Raw genomic sequence first — 19,028 nt, 5'->3', positions numbered from 1 at the left:
CTGTTTTACGATACAGCGCAGACAGGGCTGCATGAAGGGCAAAAGAAAACACCTTTCCTAGCACTGTCACCACAAATCCAGGATATTTTACAAATAAATTTAGAACAGCAGCCTTCCTTTTATTCATCAGAGTTGTAGCAGATAATACTAGTGACCTTTACTGTTAGCTGCTTCTGAGGACAATTTAAAGTTCACGTATATCAAGAACCAGACTTTGTGTGTAAGGTACTGACCCACATAATGGGTGGTCCAGAGCTGCACCATACAAGTGGCAGCTAGAAGAACTGTGCCTCAAAGAAGCTTACATTTCTCCTCTGTGCTCCCAAGCACGCAGAGATCGTGCTTCCATTGCACTTTGACAGTACAAAGAGGCTCCACCCCAGTAGCGTAGTCACAGAGTAAACACGAGTAAACAGAGTTTACCCACTTCTCATTTACACAATATGGAGTTTAGTTTAGGATAGTTTACCCATTTCTTTCTTTTCTTTTTTAAAACACTTCACCACTACTCCTGAGAATTTACATAGCAATGCAAATTTGCTACATTTTAGAGGACTAAAGGAAATTCAATCTGCTAGCTGAGTGCTGTACTGTGAGCACAGTAACTGCAAACATTTCTTCACCAGATTGGGGCAGGCTCCCTGCACTCTCACCAATTTGTGTGGAAATTCAAGAGGTCCAGGCCCCATATGAGCACTTATTTGATAGAGGTGGGCCTGGAAAGTTAATATCTTCAATTATTCTAGAATAAACTGAAGCAATTGCAGAAATCTAAAATATTTAACAAGTTTCTGCTTTCCAAGTTGTTCTCTTTAATAACTACATTCTTCAGTTTAATACTAATTTGAATGTCAACCCAAAGATTACCTCATTTTTTATTCTATAGAAATCAGTGTTTTAAGATACTAAGATATTTACATATACAATGCTTACTTGCAAACAAAATTCCCCTCAAGATAAATACCATAGTGTTAAATCTCCCCACAGTGCAATTAAATGTTCTTCATTATGATCAAAGTTCAACCAACTGAACTAAGTTGTTTTAAACAACTTCAAGCACTTGGAAAGAAACCATGACGTAATATGGTATATTTAAATATAAAAGGTTACATCATATTGTGATTTTGGGATTTTAATTAAAAAAAAAATCATCTCTGTATGTGCTTCTTACACACTTATATTCCTGGGGAAATTCAGCGCCACTACAGCAGAGCAGAAAAATGCCCCCCCCTTGCAGATTTTCTTTGCTTCCTTTCAGAAAATGGTTTCTGTGGGGAAGCAAAGAGAAGCTGCACCAGTACTCACTCTCCCCCTCCCTGGCAGCTCAGACACTCTGTTTGGGCAGCCGGGGGAGAGGTAAATCACTAGGGTGAGGGGATTTTGGGGATGCCCCAGTCACTCAGGGACCTTAGTCCCAGCTGGGGGTGTGGGGGGAGAGGAAAGGGAGGACGGAGATGGAGTTCCCCATCCCCTGTACGGAGCAGCTGGGGCTAGGTCAGATCAACCCCCAGAAACTTCCTCTGGCTGCAGAAAGCTCTGCACCACGGAGAGGGGGGTCTCAGTGTGTGTGGGGAAGGGGGGTCCAGATGCGTGGGGTTTGGGTGGGAAGGGGGGTCCAGATGCGTGGGGTTTGGGTGGACAGGGGGATATACTCCCTGTACAGTGACCCCTTCCTCCCCCCATGCAGCCAGGACGCTCCCACCGAGCCTCCTACCCCTGCATCAGGAGTCCTCCACACCCAGAACCACACATCGAACCTCACCCTCTACATCAGGAGCCCCCCACCCCACCGAGCCCCAATGAGGTGCATTCTGACCCCCCCACCCCACCAAGCCCCACTCCCCCAGCCCTAACCACCTTCACCTTGACTCCCCTGCAAAATCCCCATTCTCTCTGCATCTAGAACCCCACACCGAGACCCTGTGCATCCAGATTCCCCCCATGTACGCAGACCCCTCACCAAGCTGCCAACATCCAGATCCCACCACACGCAACCCTGGTACTCTTGAGGGAATTCTGCGTCAAAAAATTTAAAAAATTAAAATTCTTCACAGTTCTGCATATTGTGTCAAAATAACACAGAAACACAACAACAATATAATCACACCATTTTCAATTATTTTTGTAATTTATTTCAAAATACTTCTCAGCAAATAATTGAAAATGGTGTGATTATATTGCGTTACTTTGACAAATAAAATAAGCAGAATTTTGCAGAATTTTTTAGTGCAGAGGTCTCTCAGGAGTAACATTTAGTGAGGATGTAACAGTAAAAAATGAGCTTGCCTTGTATATCTGCTATTCCCAAGATATTATCTTTGTAGAATTCTCATTCCTAAATATCATCTTAGAATGATGCTGCCAAAACATCCCTAAGTCAAAGATTTTTCACATCCCCGTAGCAGCACTGAGTGTGAGACAAGCCTTTATTGGCTATTGCACATCACCCCTGCTATATGTAAAAGCTGCCCTCCACAGCAAAAAGCAGAGCTGTCGCAGAGAGAAACAAATCCCAAAATGAACAAGACAGGACAAAAAACAATGTGCCTCAAAGATAACTGAAAAAAAATCAAATTGCAAAGTGAAAAATACCTCCAAAAGTATACATCTAAGCAATGATGGGAGGTGGATATGGGGGGAGGAGGGAGAATGAGCAACCTGAAAAAGAAGAACAGGAGTACTTGTGGCACCTTAGAGACTAACAAATTTATTAGAGCATAAGCTTTCGTGGGCTACAGCCCACTTCATCGGATGCATAGAAAAAAGAAAAAAAGATCATCATACAAACAGGAAAATAGGGTTGCAGTTTTCCTCTCCAAATATATAAGCTGTGCTGGATTCTCATACCTACAGAGCAAAAAGTTTGAAGGATGTCTCTAAAGAAAAATGAAAGCTCAGCTGCAACATGCAAGAACAGTAAACCCAATGCCAAAAATGTGAGCTGAAAGAGAGTTTTATCTAGCGATACCTGAATGAATCAACATTCAAGTCTGTAGAACAAATGAGTAACTGGGAAGAAAAGAAGAAGTTGTCCAATGAAAAATAAGGTACACCCCCAAAACAAAGAAAAATCTGTTAAGGGGGTTGGGCTCTATAACCCTGGAAATGGGTTTGGGAGTAGAGAGAAAGACCAAACCGAATTCTGTCCAGGAGAATCCAAGCAATAATGGTTTGTAAATGTGTAGACAGAGGACCATGAAGCTGCCTTTGGATATCTGTGATGGAAAGCTCATTGAGACAGGGAGTGATGATTCCCTTGCCTTGAGAAAACCTACTTCATGATAGACTGTAATAGTTAAACCCAGTCAAGTGAAGATAAACAGATTAGCAATTTTGGGGCAGAAGTCCACAATGGCTTATTTACCACACTGCAAACTGCTTCCATTTGTAAGCGTATGTCGTTCCGGTAAATGGCTTTTGAAACGTTAAGAGCACCACCCATTCCAAAACATCACACCTAAAGATTTCTATCCTGCCAGGAGCTAAAGCTGTTAAGGAGAGAGCCATAATGGTATCAAACATGAAAAAAGTTTGGTGCTGAGGCACTAAGCCCAGAACCACATTCCAAATAGCACTAGCACCAGAGCACTGAATCACAGGGTACTGAAACACCCTTCAGAACTTTGGCAATGAAGCACACAAAGTCAACCATCGATAGGGTGAGAGAAACATAAATTAAAATTTACATACTGAGAAAATACTGATGTTGAAGCATTGTGGTAATGCCAAGGCACTACCATGCAGAATGCAGCGAGAACCAAAGAGCAGATACCAAGTCACCAAAACTAGCAGTGCTGAAAAAAGCAGATAGTGAAGCACAATTGATGAATATCAAAAAATATTGGAGACAAATAGCTCAAACTGGAAAAACAAAAACATTAACCATCGGGAGTTTCATCAGTCTCACAGTAAGGAGATAAACACCAGGAATGAGAATCCTGAACAGATGGTATCTTTAAAATTTATCTTGTTCATCACATTTGAAGTAGAATGCTCTGAAACAAATTTGTTATATGAAATCTATCACGACTACTGTACATTACACATTTAAAAGCATATGCTACACAGCCACTGCTGCAATATGACAATATTGCTAGATCTTGATTGTTGAACACCCTGTCTCTATTCATTCACACTGACTAAAACATGAGTATAGGATGTGTTGCTTCATAACAGTCAGAAAATAAAGCTACAGTAAAAAACTTAAGTGAGCCGGGCCCATCCAAAAAACATGTGAGAACTACATTTGGGAATGCATCTGGGGTTCATGCTTTTTTCAACGGCCACGACTGGATACGCTGTATAGGTATTGATTTCTAGAGATGAAGGGATTGGGCATCTACCTCTCTCAAGACTGTCCACACCATTCTTCCTCTCAACCGAAAAGCTGGAGGATTTAATATGAACCACATCCTTTCTCCGTACAGGATGGTGGTCATGAACAACGGGAGAGGAAAACAAATGAAAAGGTATATCCTGAATCATTTATCTAGTCACCTTAATTTATAATTTTCATTTCAATTAGTGGGGGTTTTTAAACACATTTCATTCTTAGTTCATTCACAGGCATAAAAATTATTAAAAAGTTATATAGATATTTTAGCTCCTTTTTTTAATGCAACAGAGAGAATGTTACTTTGGAAAAATCCTACAAAAAGCCTCAAAACAAAACGTGCCCAAGGAAACCATTACTCCTATTATCCATTGGTGAATACCAATTATTCCTGAGGGAAGTCTGCGCCAAAAAATTGAAAATTCGCAGAAAAAGGGGGGGGAGCGCAGCGACACGTGACCCTTCATGACCCCCTGCATGCCTCGCCTCTGTTTGTGGGGCAATGCTTCCCCCAGACTATGCCCAAGGGCGTCCCCAGTCTCACCCCCACTCCCGCACAGCTTCCCTTTGCTTCCCCATCATTTTCTGCAGGGAAGCAAAGAAATTCTGCAGAGGGATATGAATTCTGTGGGCATGCAGAATTCCCCGAGGAGTAAATAAGCGATTATACAGAAAAGCTTGCCTTTTAGACTAGAGGGCTTGGGACACACCATACTTCCCAATTTCTTCATAAGAGGAACTGTTACTTTTTAGAACAAACAAAAGCAGCACAGGTATATATTTTTCTACAGTAAATTTACACAAAAAATAACCAAGCAAATGCAAGTTTAAATTCACAGGACAGATTTAGTGGACACATGATAAACAAACTGAAGGGCTGGCCTACTGCAAATGGAGCCAACAAGCAGCTTTGGTTTCAGTAAGAGATGAGTGAGTTCATCAAGCAAGTAAACCTCTTCTGAAACATGCATCTTGTTTACAAGGTCACCCTTCTTCGCTAATTCCATGCGTGCCACTAAATTAAGGACTGGCATTGGTAGCACTCATTTTCTTTTAAAAATTGAACCGATGTTTTATGCTGCAACTTCTGTGGGCAGATCCAAACAAATGAAATAAGTACAGGTGAAAGGGGAGCATAGGAAGAGAGAAAGGAGGAAGAATATAAAAATCATAACACCATTTTTAACTTCAGCATATTGGAAAAATTGGATTGCATCTTCAATTCTTCATACAATACTTGAAGATAAATTTCAAAACATTCTAGACATTTTAACTCTCCATCTCTAACCTAATCATTAAACTGCAATCTTTAAAAGCGGGTGCACTTTTTCAAGCAATTGCTTACTGCTTGAAATGCAAATTTATATGGAGGACTCATTTTTCCCACCTAAAAAAAAAATATGAAGGGCTTTCAAAAGCTAATTTACCTTCTCATTTATATGGGGTAATGCACTGTATTTGCATAAAGCAGTCACAACTTTTTTAAAAAAAATGTATTAGATAGCTAACTATGTAACCCCTGCCGTTTTAAAAGACAGTCCCCTTGTTACAAAAGCATTCCAAGTGACAATTTCAGTAACTCAGCATCTCTTTATGGATAATTAGACTTTTTATGAATATGCAGATTTTACAGAGCTGATTGGCTTATGTGTCTCCTTCCTCAAGATCATCTACAATAAAAACAATTGTATTATCAAACAGTGGGCTCACTGTCAAGTTTATATTAAACATTAATCTGCAAAGCGCAAATACAGGTCACACAAGACAGAGTTACCCTCTGCTCCAACCTTTTCAAAGGTATAGGTTAAGGATTAATATTTCCACATTGGTATTGTGACCCAGTAACACCAAATTTTCTTTTAACAAGGCTTCACAGTTTTTTTTTTTTTTTTTTTTGGGGGGGGGGGGAGGAGTTGCTTATGGTGTCCATGTTATCAAAGAGCAGAATTCAAACAGCATAACAATAGCACCATCCAGTGGTAATCTCTTCATTTAAAGAGGGAACCATTCGATTTTCTGATCATGCCTGAGAAATAATATGAAACAAGATGGGCCTGCAAGGAATCTACATTCTGAGAGTAGGGGGATCCAAGGGGGAAGGTAGAACAAAACTCAGTTGAAGAGAGGAATTGCATCTTAAATATAGAGCACTTACAACTAGCTACTGGATATGAGTTAACTAATTTACCCATAATATTTACAGGCTTTATAGTGTGAAACCATTTTAGTACTGAAAATCCAGCTACTGATCTACACACTGGATTGCAAGAACCTTCTCCGAAACAGCAGTCCTGTTTTGTTTTCACTGTTATTACTTTGCTAAATGCAAAGTAATGCAGACTGGAAAACATAATCCTAACTATACATATACAATGATGGGGTCTAAATTAGCTGTTACCACTCAAGAAAGAGATCTTAGAGTCATTGTGGATAGTTCTCTGAAATGATCCACTCAATGTGCAGCGGCAGTCAAAAAAGCAAACAGAATGTTGGGAATCATCAAGAAAGGGATAGATAAGACGACAGAAAATACCCTATCGCCTCTGCATAAATCCATGGTACGCCCACACCTTGAATACTGCGTGCAGATGTGGTTGTCCCATCTCAAAAAAGATATATTGGAATTGGAAAAGGTTCAGAAAAGGGCAACAAAAATGATTAGGGTATGGAACGGCTTCCGTATGAAGAGAGATTAATAAGACTGGGACTTTTCAGCTTGGAAAAGAGGCGACTAAAGGGGGATATGATAGAGGTCTATAAAATCATGAGTGGTATAGAGAAAGTAAATAAGGAAGTGTTATTTCCTCCTTCTCATAATACAAGAACAAGGGGCCACCAAATGAAATTAGTAGGTAGCAGGTTTAAAACAAGAAAGTATTTTTTCATGCAACGCACTGTCAATCTCTGGAACTCCTTGCCAGAGGGTGTTGTGAAGGCCAGTAGTATAACAGGGTTCAAAAGGGAGCTAGATAGATTCATGGAAGATAGGGCCATCAATGGCTATTAGCCAGGATGGGCAGGAATGGTGTCCCTAGCCTCTGTTTGCCAGAAGCTGGGACTGGGTGACAGGGCATGGATCACTTGATGATAACCTGTCTGTTAATTCCCTTTGGGGCATTTGCCAGTGCCCACTGTCAGAGGACAGGATACTGGGCTTGATGGATCTTTGGTCTGACCCAGTATGGCCGTTCTTATGAGCCTGAACCCGGTATTTACTTAGTGCATGCACCAACACACTTCTGAAGCCTGGTCCTCAGTATGCTTTTCTATCTGTTTTCCTCTGATCTTTCTTATTTCTATTGTTGGTCAGTTTTTGCCTATTTACTTTTCTGATGGCCTCACTTTCTTATTTCCTTTGAAGGCTACAAGCTCTTGGGGATCAGGGTGGGGGCCTCCATTCAGGGCACCCAGCTGCATGCACACACGGCAGAGGTGAATACCAGGAAAGCGGAAAAGAGAAAGTGGGGCTGAGGAGCTCCTGCTGAGGCTCTCTATGTGAGTACTTCCCATGTACATCAGCATTAAGGACCACCTCAAGAGTAGGGTTAGAAGAAGTTGGCTTTAAAACATGTTTGCAAGGGGTATGTGGGGACAGGACAGGGGAAGTAGATCTGGAGTCATGCAGTTTACCTCTACTCTACTGCTCCTCTCTGCCTCAACCCCCGGATCAGTTTGGCACCCACGCTGTGGTTCACATCCCTCCATATTAGGAAACATTGGCATAAATTGCATCAGTCTCTAAAACAGAGATTTGGACCACCTTAACAGCATGATCTTCTCTGCACTGTTAACTGGGGCGTTCACACAGTAAAGGTGAAGATCAACCTACCACTTCAAGGCTCATCGTTAATTGCTGTTGCTCGGATAAATAAATTAATGCTTGTTAGGCACTCAGATTCTATGGTAATTGGAGCTATAGAAGTACACAGAAGTGACAGAATAAGACTTATTTTCAACAATTTTGCAATGCTGTACTCAGAGGCCAGACAAAAAGTCTATTCCCCCAGCCTTACCAAACATTTCCCTCTCTCCATAGAACCACACACAATCACTAACTGAGTGTGTATTATACACTTATACGGCCAGGTACATCACTCTCATGAATGGACACGTGTTCACACACCCTTCTGGACAGGCTTATATCTATATGTGCACTTCACACAGCTCTCTCTCTCTACACATGACACGACCCTGACATTCACTTACCACTTTAAGCTCATTTTAGTCACACACAATCCATTCATTATCTGATCTTCTCAATCCATGATACCTCATTGTGCTGACTCATTTGGATTTAACATTTGATAATCTAATGCTTTGTAGTAACAGGAGTATTTGGTGCTTTGGTTGAAGTGGCACTGTAAGTTTAGTGTTCTTTTCTGTATTTAATTATGGTTAAGCTTAAAACATGTTAAGATACGGAAATATATAGTTGGACACCTGAACAACCAATAGGGACACTATGCAATAACCATATGCCTTAAGCACATGCACTTCAGTACTTGTGGTGCCAGATTTGATCAACTTGATTTTTAAAAGACATCTGATTTTTTTTCTTCCACCCTCATGGAGTCACAAGGAATTTCCTTTTTAATTAAAATTAAATCCACTAAAACTAAACATGAAAGTCAAACAGAATGTTATGTGATATTTTGAAGCATTTGAAGATATTAACATCAACTTAACATCATTTTTGCAATTTAACTTTTAGAGTCTGATTCACCAGAAGAAGAGCACCATGGCCAGTTAAGCTTGATTTACAACTGCTTTGTTTGAAAGAAAAATGCAACACAGCTGGAATATACACTAAAGTTTTCCCCTCCTTCCTATCCTCCAAATTTCACCTCCTTCTTGCACCTCTCACTATGTACCAGTGTACACATTCCAAATTCCATGTCCCTGGGAAACAAATTAGCAGAAAACCCTAGTTAGCTGGCCACTATGTTTTTGTATTGGTGAATTCCTCAAATCCCCCCCTTCCTCCTGGACCCCACATAGCCCTGCAAACATATCTCTTCCAGTTTCCCTCTTCCTCCCTCATCCCCTGCATGCAGGCACGTATGTGGATTCACACTAGTTTCCCCCTCCTTCCTGTTTACCTTGTTGGCTAGATTTGGCACAAAAGGCAGCTTTTGATCAGTAATATTTAGTACTAATGAATATTTTTTGCATTTACTTGTAACAAAGTTTCTCTGTCATCAGACACAATCATAAAATCTCCTTCAAAAAAAACCTCAAAGAATCGCCTTCGTTCACAATGGGCATCACCTTCCATCATTCCTAATGAGACTGAAGCTAAGCTGTTCTCTCTCATCTGGTGCTCCCCTGCTATTAGACAGAGAAGAACATTCATCCCAATTTCTTTTTCAAATGTAGCCTATGCTCAAGATTTCACTGACCTAATTATATGGGAGGTCTGAAGCATCTGCTTTATTCTGCTAAAACCATCTGGGACCAACCAAAGACTAACACCAGATGCTAAAGGAACCACTGTAAAATAAATTTCAGCTCCAAAACTAGTTAATGGATTTACTCGCAAATTTCCAGAAAATTCATTCTATACTCAGAGTAAAGGCCATAATTTTGAGGATAAACTGTATTTTCCCATATGTTTAAAAAAAGAAATTAATCCTCTCTTTAAATCTCAGAACTTAGTGTTAACTATGGGGCTGCTACTGGTGTCTCCATAATAATGAAGAAGTGGAAGTTTAAGATAAGGTATTTAGAATAACATGCCTCAACAGACTGTAGCTCTATCCACATTTGGGTTCATAAACTCTAGTTTGATGCTTGTGGAGTTCTCGTCAAACAAGAAAGAAAAGGCAACTGTCCGAAAACTATTCGATTGTTTTTACACTAGTTTATGGTTCTATTGTTAAGTGTGAGGGAAGGTGAATGTGTGTCATGCTGGGGGACTGTGCTGATTTGTGCAGATAGTGACTTAAAGGGGTATGCTGCAAAGTAATTCACCATCCGTACAGTCTCCATATAACCAATGAAATTGTTGTATGAAATTAGCTGTAGAAGAAGGGTGGTAACTGGTTGATATCACAATGGTCTAGCACTCGGCATGGCATAGCTGTATGTCTTCCTGTTGCATGGGTGTAACTTGTAAAGTCAAAAGAATTTATACTGAATGGTAACAGAATCGGACAGGAACAGATTGCATATCCCAGTTATGACTGAACCTAGTGATATTCTGAACAAAAAGAGAGCCCTCAACCATGCCTGTCGCTGTTTCCATTTACTTCACATTGACTCAGACATGCTAAGCTTCAGAACGACAGAGACAGGTGACAACCCTGGAATATTATTATATAGATAGGTTATTGGTCTTAATTGCATCCCTAGTAGATGGCCATCTGTTTAAGATAAAGAAATCACCATACTGAGCGCTAATTAATACCCTTGTGGCCAGGCTCAGCTGAGGAAATGAAGACTGAGTGGGCCATGAAATCTAACCTACCCTCTCAGATGCAGAGATCATCCTTCCACCAGAAAACTGAGGTATGTTAGTGGGACAGGGTGAGGAAATTTTTATGGCTGCTGCTCAGCTGAACCTGTTCTGCACATAAAGAGTCTAAGATATTAATGAAGAATTTTTAAAGTGAATTTAGTACAGGTGAAAAATCTGCTTTCATACCAGTATAAATTAGGAGTAATTCAAATGCAATCAATCTACAGAGTTACACCAAAATAATAAAGGTGTGAATAGATGAGTCTTTTACTCTCCAAAGCTATAAATATGGCACCTTTCTTTTGCACTAAATTTGCTTTAAAAATAGCCTAATTTAAAATTAAGATTTTCATATTCAAAGTTTTTAATTAACATGCAATGGAAAAAATCTACACCATCTTGTGCATTGAAAAGTAAGACCCAAGGATAATATGACCATACAGTAATACATCTCTTACTGCTAAAATGCCAATACATTTACAAGTAACACACTATGAAAAAACAGGAATTATATCTTGATAACTCAGCTACCTGAAGATTATGGAGGAACTAATAATTAGATATAAAAAAAATACATGTACAGCTACCAGTATCAGACAGTTCGATGGGTTTACTTCAAAATGCCACACACTAGTTGGCAGCAGTTTAGGATTTAATCATCTATTAAATCCAAAAGGCATCAAAGGAAAGTTTATACTAAAGTCCAGTTTCAGTATTTCTTTTTCATTAAAGTGTGATAATGCAGAAAATCTAATAGCAGTTTTTACACTTTCCTTCTCTCCATCTATTTCTCTGTGTGTGCAAAACACACATATGAATGTCAAGTTCATGGTTTAGTTCCACTAAGCTGGCCACACAACTATACTACTTATTATGCAGTGGCCTGTTTCTAGTTAATCATATTGTCTGTAACCAGTGTAAGTGATGTTAAAATAATCGTGTCTGGACTAGGTCATACTAGTAACAGAAAAATAACTTGCGTTAAGAAACCATTTTCATAAATATTATGACTTTGATTCTAGAAGTACTTACCTAAAGAACTTCCACACCAAAAGCATGTGTGGTCTTTACAGAAAGAAATATGAAACCTGCTTGTTTTACACTGCTGTACATGGAATGCTCAGCATAAAACAAAACTGTTATTTCTTGGACTTAACTTGTGATTGAATACACACTTCTCCCTCCACTCCATTTTAAAAGTCTGCATTAAAGTAGCATCCTAGATTCAAATGCAGGGTCTTGCAGGGAGAGGGCGGACTTACTGGGTGCGTGACAAAGCACTTTACAATGATTGGAGACTTCAGATTTTATGGTAGCCTCTAGTGTTTTATTCATTTCCAACTAAAATGCATAACAACTGCCACCTTGTGGCAAAGTTATATTAATGGCAAATATAAGTATCTGAATTTTGTAGAGTATAACAAGGCTGACTTGTCCATTGTTATTTTCTTTCATTAAAGTTTGTACAGAAATAGAGTTCACAGCAGCTGTCTAATGAGTGAAGAGGATTCAGAAGTGTTTTCCTTTTAAATGTCATTTTAGAAAATATTCAAGCAGGAGTCACTTCTACATTGACCTGCGAGAAACAAGGGCAGTTTCTAGTCCTGGTCTCTCACTCTTCAGGATACTGATAGCCAAATGTGCTTCCCACACCCTGAGTGTAGGGGGTTTTATCGGGCCACAGGGAGGAAAAGGTGATGGTGCCTTTCAAGACACTCCCCCGCCACACATACACCCCTTTTGTTTAAGAGGGGGAAGACAGGGAGAGGGACCACTACCTGAGCCAGGGTGAACCAGAAGTGGCCCAGGTGGGCCACTGACACATGAGCACCTTGGGGAGAAAGGTTGTTTATACCCTATTCCTGCCAGACAGAGCAATCTTTTCATCCTGGAGCAGCAGAACTCTTCAGGGGACTGCCAGCAGAAATACTCCCTGTGAAAATGCCACCTTTTGAAGTGAAGAAAAAGATACAATAGAGAAGTAGGAGCCACACCCTGATATGAAGTTAAACTAGAGACCCATTCTTTTGGTAATTTTCAAGGCAAACACACTGGAAGAAATTCAGAATGAGTTGTACTTACTGGTGGGCAGAAAAAAGGCAAGGCAGAGAACCATCTTATAGAAGAATCAATCATCCTTTATGTATTTCTGCTAATTGAAATTTTAAGAAGGGTGGTGTTTGAAGTCATTATTAATTAGCAACTGAATTAGTAATTACTTTCTAACCTTTAACTTTGAAATGTGTGCTGGACTGCATGCCAAACAAATGCTTAAAACTCAGAAATATATCTACACACTCCAAAGGAAACCTGATCTGGCTATTTTTAAATGGAGCATTTGATAATTATGAATAGTAGAGTTGGACAGAGAAGGAAGACAATTTCACTTGCTAAATCAACCAACATTTATTGCATTTTAGAATTAATGCTAAATTATGAAAGCCTATGCTACACTGATTTGCAGACTTTGTGCACTCTGTGAAAGAGACAGCTAAGTTAAAAAATTCCCATGTGTAACTGAAGCTTGAAATAGAAACCTTTAAAAATCTAGACATCCCCCTCCCCACTATTTACATTTCTCTTCACTTTGAATAGCTAGAGAAATTGCTTCAAAATTGTTTAATCATTTTTCTAGTAAATTTAACTTTTATATTTTCATGCACTAGCAAAATGCTTCCGTGTTTTGGTTTGTGAATACTGTAAGTGGATGTTTATCAAGATTGAGTCCTGTAATTTTTGTTTAATTTACATAAAAATATATTTCTATTGGTCTTAAATTTAATTTAGAAGACCATTTTTATAAAAATTCGGGTGGGGGAGGGAGGGGTGTTGCTCATATGTTGACCTGACATGTTCCTTTAACTGAAGAGGCAGTGACCCCATTTAGAATGTGTGTGATCCACAATACAAGGCCAGGCAAGGCCACAACAACTCATCTCACTAGTTTACCAGGTTTAAGGAGCTCCATGCTCACGAGGTAATGACAAGTCAGATCAATGCTACAAGGACAGGTTTCCAGAGTACAGAATCTTCTTGCGCAGCCATTTCCTATGAACCCAAGGATGGGGTATGAGAGTTTCCAAAAGTGTAAATCTTTAATTAAGATGTTGATAGGTCTACTAGACCATTTGTGACTTTGGAGGTATAAGGAAGGGAAGCAAAGGGTAAAGGTGGTTGCAAAACTTTTCTTGGGGCCAGGGTGGATGAAATAGCAAACCAGATTGACTAGGAGGCTAATTCTTCTGTCAATGAAGTTACAGGGGAAGGAGATAGTTTGCCGTAAATTAACTTCTCACCCTACAGTATATACCGACTGAAGATAAGGTCCTTTTTCCTCTCTGCCTGAGGTTTCCAACAAGACAAAATCTTGATCTAATCTGAGTTTAGATGATCCCGAGGATTTTCCCTAAAGGGTCCATCTGTCCCTGATCTCTGAAAGAAGTTCAGACATCTTTTTTATTCCTGGATTGGAACTAACCAAATCCACCCTCTCACATGAGAATGAATAGGCAAAAGCTCTTCTGCATATCTGTGATAGATACCCTAGAGCAGGGATTCTCAAACTGGGGTTGGGACCCCTCAGGGGGTCGTGAGGTTATTACATGGGGGGTCATGAGCTGTCAGCCTCCACCCCAAGCCCTGCTTTACATCCAGCATTTATAATACTGTTAAATAGATTTAAAAGTGTTTTTAATTTGTGGGGGGGGGGGGGTTGCACTCAGAGGCTTGCTATGTGAAAGGGGTCACCAGTACTAAAGTTTGAGAACCACTGCCTTAGAGCCTACCCTCCATTACACATTGGTTCTTCTGAACCAGCTCCAGGAAAATTATCCAGCACCACTCTGATACCTACTTTTAGGGGATGTCGTCTTGAAGCACAGACTTTCCTAGCCTAGCAAAACTTTAAATCAGCTAATTATCTCTTCTCTATGTACTGGCAATGCATTCCTGGTTCTTCACAAGCCATTTCTTGTACTACTAACCTTAATACCAAACGGGTCTGTATGGGATAGCACAGCATTAACAATTAAGTCAGCAGACTAGTTCAGTACCTTCAGAGAGCAGGAGTGTTTTTTTGTTTGTTTGTCTGTTTGAAGGTAGATTGCTAAATTCACAAAATATAACATTCACCTATGAATCGGTATCATAAGAATCTTCAAAACATGTTAAGATAAAAAGCATTTTTAAAAACCCTTACTGATAGCTGTATCACTCCAGACAACAGAATTTCAACTAAATTACTTTAATGGAAAACCCATTTTACTAAGTGTTTCAGATACCCCAAACTCCTTCCTGACTTTGGTATTTCATAAAGAATTTTTTTTAAACATTATTTTTCAGAGAAGTCATGATTTACCCGAAAATCATTAGTGGTATGGTATTACTTTACCACTTTCACTTAACTTAGCTTTCAAGGCTTTGAGGACTTCAATAGCTCAGACATAGGTGAGGTTTTCCGCAGGAGTGGGTGGGTGAGATTCTGTGGCCTGCATTGTGCAGGAGATCAGACTAGATGATCATAATGGTCCCTTCTGACCTTAGTATCTATGAAGGCAAAACTAGACTAGCCTTTTTCACTTCCTAGTTTTTACACATTGGGATCATGTTGTTGTGTTTGACTTCACAGCACTGAAGAATAGTTCAGCAAAATTTCATATTTTTAATAAAAAGAAAAGGAATACTTGTGGCACCTTAGAGACTAACAAATTTATTTGAGCATAAGCTTTCGTGAGCTACAGCTCACTTCATCGGATGCATACAGTGGAAAATACAGTGGGGAGATTTATATACATAGAGAACATGAAACAATGGGTTTTACCATACACACTGTAACGAGAGTGATCACTTAAGGTGAGCTATTACCAGCAGGAGAGCGGGGGGGGGGGAGGAAACTTTTGTAGTGATAACCAAGGTGGGCCACTTCCAGCAGTTGACAAGAACGTCTGAGGAACGGTGGGGGATGGGAAAATAAACATGGGGAAATAGTTTTACGTTGTGTAATGACCCATCCACTCCCAGTCTCTATTCAAGCCTAAGTTAATTGTATCCAGTTTGCAAATTAATTCCAATACAGCAGTCTCTCGTTGAAGTCTGTTTTTGAAGTTTTTTTGGTTGAAGAAGTGCCACTTTTAGGTCTGTAATCGAGTGACCAAAGAGATTGAAGTGTTCTCCAACTGGTTTTTGAATGTTATAATTCTTGATGTCTGCTTTGTGTCCATTTATTCTTTTACGTAGAGACAGTCCAGTTTGACCAATGTACATGGGAGAGGGGCATTGTTGGCACTTGATGGCATATATCACATTGGTAGATGTGCAGGTGAACAAGCCTCTGATAGTGTGGCTGATGTGATTAGGCCCTATGATGGTGTCCCCTGAATAGATATGTGGACACAGTTGGCAACAGGCTTTGTTGCAAGGATAGGTTCCTGGGTTAGTGGTTCTGTTGTGTTGTGTGTGGTTGCTGGTGAGTATTTGCTTCAGGTTGGCGGGCTGTCTGTAAGCAAGGACTGGCCTGTCTCCCAAGATCTGTGAGAGTGATGGGTCGTCCTTCAGGATAGGTTGTAGATCCTTGATGATGCATTGGAAAGGTTTTAGTTGGGGGCTGACGGTGATGGCTAGCGGCATTCTGGTTTTTTTTTGTTGGGCCTGTCCTGCAGTAGGTGACTTCTGGGTACTCTTCTGGCTCTGTCAGTCTGTTTCTTCACTTCAGCAGGTGGGTATTGTAGTTGTAAGAATGCTTGATAGAGACCTTGTCGGTGTTTGTCCCTGTCTGAGGGGTTGGAGCAAACGCGGTTGGATCGTAGAGCTTGGCTGTAGACAATGGACTGTGTGGGTGGCCTGGATGAAAACTGGAGGCATGTAGGTAGGAATAGCGGTCAGTAGGTTTCCGGTATAGGGTGGTGTTTATCTGACCATCACTTATTAGCACCATAGTGTCCACGAAGTGGATCTCTTGTGTGGACTGGTCCAGGCTGAGGTTGATGGTGGGATGGAAATTGTTGAAATCATGGTGGAATTCCTCAAGGGCTTCTTTTCCATGGGTCCAGATGATGAAGATGTCATCAATGTAGCGCAAGTAGAGTAGGAGCATTAGGTGACGAGAACTGAGAAAGCGTTGTTCTAAGTCAGCCATAAAAATGTTGGCAAAATGTCCCCACCCCCTCACCCTCCTGCTGGTAATAGCTCACCTTAAGTAATCACTCTCCTTACAGTGTGTATGTTAACACCTATTGTTTCATGTTTTCTATGTATATAAATCTCCCCACTGTATTTTCCACCGAATGCATCCGATGAAGTGAGCTATAGCTCACGAAAGCTTATGCTCAAATAAATTTGTTAGTCTCTAAGGTGCCACAAGTACTCCTTTTCTTTTTGTGAATACAGACTAACATGGCTGCTACTCTGAAACCTGTCATATTTTTAATATATACTATGTTAATGAGAATACCAAGTCAGGAGGTTTGCTTTTAAAAAAAAAAAGTATGTACATAATCAATCTGCAATATTTGACTTCTTTATAAATAAGCTACACATTAGATTTACCATACAATATGTAAAACAGATTAATAAACATTTCATGAGTAGATTTAGATATTCATCTGGGATCAAGATAAAAAAAATTTAAATGGGTGCCTCACAGTCCACTAGGATTTAGGAACCTATCTTGAGGCACCCACTTTTTGGGGAAAAAAAAAACTTAGATGTTTTTCTAATACCAGAAGTTTCACAAATTTGTGTGGCCCTATTTTTCTCTCAGTGGTGCATTTAGAAAAAATGTACATGAAAAAATTCAAGTTGGAGGAAATTTTTCAGGCTACCGTAAGAGAGTTTATTTAGACAAATAAGCAAATTCTTAGTTTATTACAGAGATGAGCAAGCATTTTAAAATGTCATGTGGCAAAAAGCCAAACTTCAATTTTAAAAAAGTTCTACAGAGGGAGCCAATAACCCAAAGAACAGGCTTGATAGGTTTGTTCCAGAGCAGTAGGCAAAATTCTTCCAGGCAAACCATCTCTTTCATCATAGTTACATATTTTCCACCAAATATTTTAATGTTTAGTCCAAACAACATTATTTTATCAGCAATAAATAGCAAATCTACCCAGCAACTCACAAAGCCTCCAAACTTTTACATGTTTTATCTGAGCCACAGAAGCCTTTGCCATTGTTTAGTCTCCTTTTTAAACATGGACAGCATGCCATAAAACCATCACACCAATACAAATCAGTTAATAGTTAGCATGTGAAAACTGACAATTTTAGAAAGCGATAATTCTATTTTACAGTTTATTAATTTAAAAATAGTGTAGAATTAGTACAACCTGGAAAAGGTAAAAATTAAGATTAACAAAAAATTGTCACCCTGGATATTAAATCAAAAAGGGCATTTTTCTATTGAGACTTCCATATATAGCAGTCCTTTCAGTGAAAAGGACAGTATGATAGTCTAATCGAGAAACATGAGCAGCAAATCAAGATAATTAAAACACAAATTGTAAAAATGCCATAATTAATATGCTCTTTAAACAAAGAAAACTTGTGTGACAATTATGGACATTTTCTAATATTTTTATGAAACTGTGTGACTCAGTTTACCAACTTACTTTGTATTGTATTGTATTTGTATTGCGTGTGAAGGACTTAATTTTACCTCTGGTACAGGGGAATAAGGGATGGGGTGTACACATATATATGAACTGTCCAAATATGAATGAAGTTGCCTGGGAGAGACAATAGAGGACCAACAACCGGATATTAATTGTTAATGACTGGCAGCCAAAAGAAGCAGAACAGATGGAACAAACCAGATGGCAACCTGAAACAAAGCTCTTGGGGTATCAGGACTCTGATAAGAACTCAGCTAGCTAGTGGAAGGATCCATGGGACTGGAACTCAAGTTTGAGGAGCCTGAGATGGCTGATATGGCTACATTGCCACCAGAAAGGAAGGCAGAGCCATCTGCAGGGAACATTGTGGAGATCAGGTGCCACAGGAAGTACCGCCTAAAGCAGCAGTTCTCAAACTGGGTCCGGACCCCAAAATGGGTCGTGACCCCATTTTAATGGGGGTCACCATAGCTGGTGTTAGACTTTCTGGGACTGAAGCTGAAGCCTGAGCCCCACTGTCCAGGGCTGAAGTCGAAGACCAAGGTCTTCAGCCCTGGGTGGCGGGGCTCAGGTTATAGGCTTTGGGCCCCCCTGCCGGTCCCTTACGTCCAGTGTAGAGGAAGAGACAGAG

General features: G+C 39.9%; 1 protein-coding gene and 1 long non-coding RNA gene across 9 annotated transcripts in view; one reads left to right on the top strand and one right to left on the bottom strand.

The window, feature by feature from the left end:
- The window catches only part of ADK (adenosine kinase), a 555,104-nt gene that overhangs the window by 452,127 nt on the left and 83,949 nt on the right, over positions 1 to 19,028 (bottom strand). The gene's annotated exons all lie outside the window — the stretch shown is intronic.
- Positions 1,342 to 7,848, top strand: LOC122466646. The gene is made up of 3 exons (XR_006292329.1): positions 1,342 to 1,356; positions 4,428 to 4,469; positions 7,695 to 7,848. It is a non-coding gene; the product is annotated as an uncharacterized LOC122466646 (long non-coding RNA).

This window comes from Chelonia mydas, chromosome 7, assembly GCF_015237465.2.
Source record: "Chelonia mydas isolate rCheMyd1 chromosome 7, rCheMyd1.pri.v2, whole genome shotgun sequence".
NCBI lineage: Eukaryota > Metazoa > Chordata > Testudines > Cheloniidae > Chelonia > Chelonia mydas.
The sequence above is the reverse complement of the archived record's forward strand: the minus strand, read 5'-3'. Positions and strand labels throughout refer to the sequence as shown.